General features: G+C 51.5%; 1 protein-coding gene across 1 annotated transcript in view; it reads left to right on the top strand.

Moving 5' to 3' along the window:
- Positions 1–213: 213 nt before the first annotated feature.
- LOC135243478 (glutamate receptor ionotropic, NMDA 2C-like) overlaps positions 214–5,629 on the top strand; it is a 59,351-nt gene continuing 53,935 nt past the window's right edge. Inside the window, exon 1 of the mRNA XM_064315350.1 lies at positions 214–890. The gene's annotated coding sequence lies outside the window, so the exon portion shown is untranslated. The remainder of the gene's footprint in view (positions 891–5,629) is intronic.

Raw genomic sequence — 5,629 nt, forward strand, 5'->3', positions numbered from 1 at the left:
CCCGCCATCCGCGCCGCCCCCCGGCGGGTCTATGATGGACGGGCGCGGGCGTCGCACGGGACCCGCGGGGCCGGGGGGGCAGCGGTGCCGTGGGGGCTGAGCCTGATGGGGCGTACCCTCCCCCCCCCCCCACGCAGACCCCGCAACACAGCGGGACGGCCAACCCAGGAGGTTCTGCTCCGCGAAATCCCCCCCCACCACACTCCGCACCCCACCCCACCCCCCCGCACGGCGTTCAGGGGCCGGTGATCTCCGTCAGCCGCCCCCCCCCCGACCTCTCTTCGTCTTCATCGTCTTGTTCTCTCGCCTCTCCCAACTTTCTCTGAGGTTCCCTCTTTCCCCGCTCCCTCGCTCGTCCTCTGAAGCAGCCTGACTGGAGGGGGGTCCTGACCGGGGGGGGGGGTCACTGATACAGACTCCATAAGGAACGGACAGCCGGGCAGGAGCGGAGAATCTGCGGAGGACTCGTGTCTCTCTCTTCCTCTTCCTCCTTCTTTCTCTCCACCTCTCTATTTATTTATTTGCACTTGTTTTGCCCTGGCACACTCCTCCCCCCATCCCTCAATCTCTACCCATGCATTTCCACCCCCGTCCCCATCCCACCTCCCCCACCCCCCCCAACAGCAAGAGATAATGTGACCTTCTGCCAAAGAGCTGGAACCCATGACTCTCTCCCAGCAGCCCTGCAATACTGAAATAGACTCAAACAAGTGAGGACAGAGAGAGTGTGTGAGAGGGAGGGAAGACAGAGGGAGAGAGAGAGGGGGAGAGAGAGAGAGGGAGGGAGGGAGGGAAGAGAGGGAGCGTGAAAAAACAAAAAAGGAAGGTAGAAGCCACAGACGAGGAATGCGTCTTCGGGAGACCGGGCTGGATGCGGAGAGCGGACGCAGGTAATGAATCACCTTCCCTCCTTTCACACTGCACTGACCGCAGCACTGACCAGAGCACTGACCGTGGCACTGACCGGAGAACTGACTACAGTACTGACCGGGATCACCTTCTCTCCTTTCACACTGCTCTGACCAGGACACTGACCGGAGTACTGACCGGGATCACCTTCTCTCCTTTCACACTGCACTGACCAGAGCACTGACCCTGGCTCTGACCAGGACACTGACCGGAGTACTGGCTGGAGCACTGACCGGGATCACCTTCTCTCTTTTCACACCGCACTGACCGGAGCACTGACCAGGACACTGACTGGGGCACTGACCGGAGTACTGACCTGGGTCATTGACCGGGGCACTGACCGGGCACAAGCCTCTGCTGCCCTCTCTGTGGCTTTGTGTTTGTATCTGTTTGTGTGTGTGGGAGGGGGGTCTGTGTGAGTGTGTGTGTGTGTGTGTGTGTGTATGTGTGGGAGGGGGGTCTGTGTGAGTGTGTGTGTGTGTGTGTGTGTGTATGTGTGGGAGGGGGTCTGTGTGAGTGTGTGTGTGTGTGGTATGTGTATGTGTGGGAGGGGGTCTGTGTGAGTGTGTGTGTGTGTGTGTTGTGTTGATGTGTGGGAGGGGTCTGTGTGAGTGTGTGTGGTGTGTGTGTGTGGGAGGGGGGTTGTGTGAGTGTGTGAAGTAGTGTAGGGGGGTAGAGTGTGTTTGTCAGCGTGTGAGTGTGTGTGAGGTGGTGTGGGAGGGGGGTCTGTGGAGTGTGTGTGTGTTGTGGTGTGGAGAGGGTGGTCTGTGTGAGTGTGTGTGTGTGTGTGCGTGTGGAGGGGGTCTGGTGAGTGTGGGTGTGTGTGGTGTGAGGGGGGTCTGTGTGAGTGTGTGTTGTGTGTGTGTGGGAGGGGGTCTGTGTGAGTGTGTGTGTGTGTGTGTGTGGGAGGGGGGTCTGTGTGAGTGTGTGTGTGTGTGTGTGTGTGTGGGAGGGGAGTCTGTGTGAGTGTGTGTGTGTGGGGGGGGGTAGAGTGTGTTTGTCAGGGTGTGAGTGTGTGTGTGTGTGTGTGTGTGTGGGGGGGGTCTGTGTGTGTGTGTGTGTGTGTGTGTGGTGTGTGGGTGGGTGTGGTGTGTTGTGTGGGGGGTGGTTGTGTAGTGTGGTGTGTGTGTGTGTGTGTGTGGAGGGAGTCTGTGTGAGTGTGTGTGTGTGTGTGTGTGAGTGTGTGTGTGTGAGTGTGTATGTGTAGCGGGGGGAGTAGAGTGTGTTTGTCAGCGTGTGAGTGTGTGTGCGGTTAAACCACGCCGGGCTCCTCTTGCTCTTGTTGAACGCGCCTGTGCTCTGTCGCCGGCACGCTCGTGTCCCTGGCTGCTCTCTCTGTGCTCAGAGTTACGCTGCGGACTACAGCAGCTACAAGTGTGACGGTCAATTCTGCCTGTGTTAGACTCAGATCTCCTCACAGAGGTCAAAAAGCACTGCAAACAGGAGAGCTCTCTCTCTCTCACACACACACACACATACACACACAGGTAGCATCTCACAGGTGGTGCATGTTTGATTGGGAAAGAAGAAAATTGATTCCAATCCTGAGATGCATGCATACCATTATATTGTGTGTGTGTATTTGTGCATATGTGTGTGTGTGTGTGTGTGTGTATGAGTGTGTGTGCATGCGTGTATGTATGCATGTGTATGTGTGAGTATATGTGCATGTGTGTGTGTGTTTGTATGTGTGTGTGTATTTGTGCATATGTGTGTGTGTGTGTGTGTGTGTGTGCACGTGTGTGTGTGCATGTGTGCGTGTGTGTGTGTGTGCGCATGCATGCATGTTCATGCAGAGACACACACACACAGCCATTAAATGAGAGACTGGTGTGTGTGGCTGGTCTCAGACAGGGAAGGTGTGTATTAGAGACAGAGTGAATACAATGCCATGCATGTGAGAAGAAATGAAATTAAAATGAAATTGAAATCTCCCAGAAGAGCAATTTGAACCCTTTGGGACATCAGAGGCTGCTGGCTCCTGCATTTATGACTACAGACAAGGTTAAGATTGATTGCAGACACAAACACGCATGTACACATACACGCATGCACACAAACACGCATGTACACATACACACATGCACACAAACACGCATGTACACAAGCACGCATGCACACAAACACACATGTACACAAGCACGCATGCACACAAACACGCATGCACACAAACACACATGTACACAAGCACGCATGCACACAAACACGCATGTACACAAGCATGCATGCACACAAACACACATGTACACAAGTGTCTTTCCTGATGAGATTTTTATGACTCTTCCTCACACAACTTTCTAGCCAGTCTTGTTCATGTGGGAGAGAAGATAGAGTAGAGTACACGCACTCGAGAAAGAAAGAGATTTGTGCAGAGTACTCTAACTTCATTCTGACCAATCAGCAGACTGTAACTGCTGTTCTAACTTCATTCTGACCAATCAGCAGACTGTAACTGCTGCTCTAACTTCATTCTGACCAATCAGCTGACTGTAACTGCTGCTCTTTCTAGTGTATGTGCAGCTAAGTGTCACTTTCTTTGTGGAGTTTTAAATCTAATTTTAAATGGTGTGTGTGGTGGCTGCGTGTGGTGTGTGTGCGTGTGGTGTCTATATTGGCACTGAGCTTGCCCTGGCTGAATGTGTGGGTTACAGTCATATTGTTAAGGTCACAGTGAGTGAGTGATGGTTGCCGTCATCTTTAATACATAATAGCATGTGTCTGTTGTCACGTTTCATATGCGATGTCATAATCAGTGTGTGCTGGTTGCGGTCCTGCTTCAAACGTGACACTTTCAGTCGTGGTCATGCTCAGTGTGTGATAGTCATAGTCATGCTCAGTGTGTGATAGTCATAGTCATGCTCAGTGTGTGATAGTCGTGGTCATGCTCAGTGTGTGATAGTCATGGTCATGCTCAGTGTGTGATAGTCATAGTCATGCTCAGTGTGTGATAGTCATAGTCATGCTCAGTGTGTGATAGTCATAGTCATGTTCAGTGTGTGATAGTCGTGGTCATGCTCAGTGTGAGATATCATGTCATGCTCAGTGTGTGATAGTCATAGTCATGCTCAGTGTGTGACAGTCATAGTCACTCAGCGTGTGATAGTCATGGTCATGCTCAGTGTGTGATAGTCGTGGTCATGCTCAGTGTGTGATAGTCGTGGTCATGCTTAGCGTGTGATAGTCATGGTCATGCTCAGTGTGTCAATTTGAGGATCGTTCTTGGAATGAGGATTATGGTCATGCTCTGTGTGTGAAGGCTGCAGCTGAGGTCAGCCCCGGTCCAGCTGTACTGTAACAGACCATAACCACATTCACCCTCCGATCGTCATGGTTACGCCGGGCTTTGCCATAGCTGCATGCTCCGGGTGTGGTTGCGTTTACGCTCATGGTTGTGGTTATGTTGGTTTGGTCGTGTTGATTGTTTGTCATGGTTTGGTGGTTGCTTGGTCGTGCTAGTTGGTTGTTCGTGGTTATGGTTGTGGTTTGTCGTGTTTGGTTGTGTTCTTATGGTTGTGGTTTGGTCGTGGTTATATGGTTTGTGTGGTTATGTCGTCGCAGTCGTCTCGGGGTCGTCAGTTGTTGTTGTGGTTTTTTGGTCGTGGTTATGGATGCGGTCGCAGTCGCTCTCGTGGTTGTGGTTGCGCTCGTTCGCGGTCGGTGTGTGGGAGCAGCAGATGCCCGTGTCGCTGGGTGTGCTGGCTCCCAGTCTACAGCTCTGGCCTTTCACACAGCAGGGCACCCTCCGCCCATCCTCTCCCATTAAAGAGGAGCGGAGAGGAGAAGAGAGGAGAGGAGAGAAAGAGCCCCTCCTCCCCCTCTCCTCTTTCCTCCTAACGAGCTGAGTGGACAGTGGGAGGGGTGAGGGGCGAGAGACGGGGGGGGGGGGGGGTAATGAGGGGCAGTTAAAATCAACGATCACGTAGGTTTCAAAACAGAATCATCTCAATCTGCCTATTAAACTGGGGCAGGTGTCCTCTGAGTGTAAAAGAGACCATCAACGTTTGACTGAACAGAGTGCTGCCTGTAGAAGTGTTTGTGTGTGTGTGTGTGTGTGTGTCTGTGTGTGTGTGTGTGTGTGTGTGTGTGTCTGTGTGTCTGTGTGTGTGTGTCGTTGTGTGTGTGTGTGTGTCTGTGGGTGTGTGGTGGTGTGTGTGTCTGTGTGTGTGTGTGTGTGTGTGTGTGTGAGTGTGTGTATGTCTGTGTGTGAGAGAGAGTGTGTGTGTGTGTGTGTGTGTGTGTCTGTGTGTGTGTGCGTGCGTCTGTGTGTGTGTGTGTGTGTGTCTGTGTGTGTGTGTGTGTGTGTGTGTCTGTGTGTGTGTCACACACAAAGCAGTAAAGTATATTGCAGGGATAAAGTGCTATTAGAACACCTGCATCAAGGTCAACAGAACAAGGCAGTAAATTTTATGGAGAGTCCACATAGTATTTTCAGTGATTTACTCTCCAAAGAAATGAAAAAAGAACATTTGACAAGAGCCTGTGTGTATGTATATGTGTCTGTGTATACAGTGTACTGATGGGTGTGTGTTTGTATGTGTGTGTGAGAGAGAGAATTTGTGTGTGCGTGTGAGTGAGAGAGAGAGGACATTTTTGAAACTGATGCAAAATCAGATTAGAATTTATTGTTAGATCTGTATGAGATTACAATTAATCGTAGCAATTTCAAGTGTGCATGTTACAGATTATTGTTGTGCCTGTGAGTGTGTAGAATAGTTTGTTG

Source organism: Anguilla rostrata, chromosome 17 (genome assembly GCF_018555375.3).
Source record: "Anguilla rostrata isolate EN2019 chromosome 17, ASM1855537v3, whole genome shotgun sequence".
Lineage (NCBI taxonomy): Eukaryota > Metazoa > Chordata > Actinopteri > Anguilliformes > Anguillidae > Anguilla > Anguilla rostrata.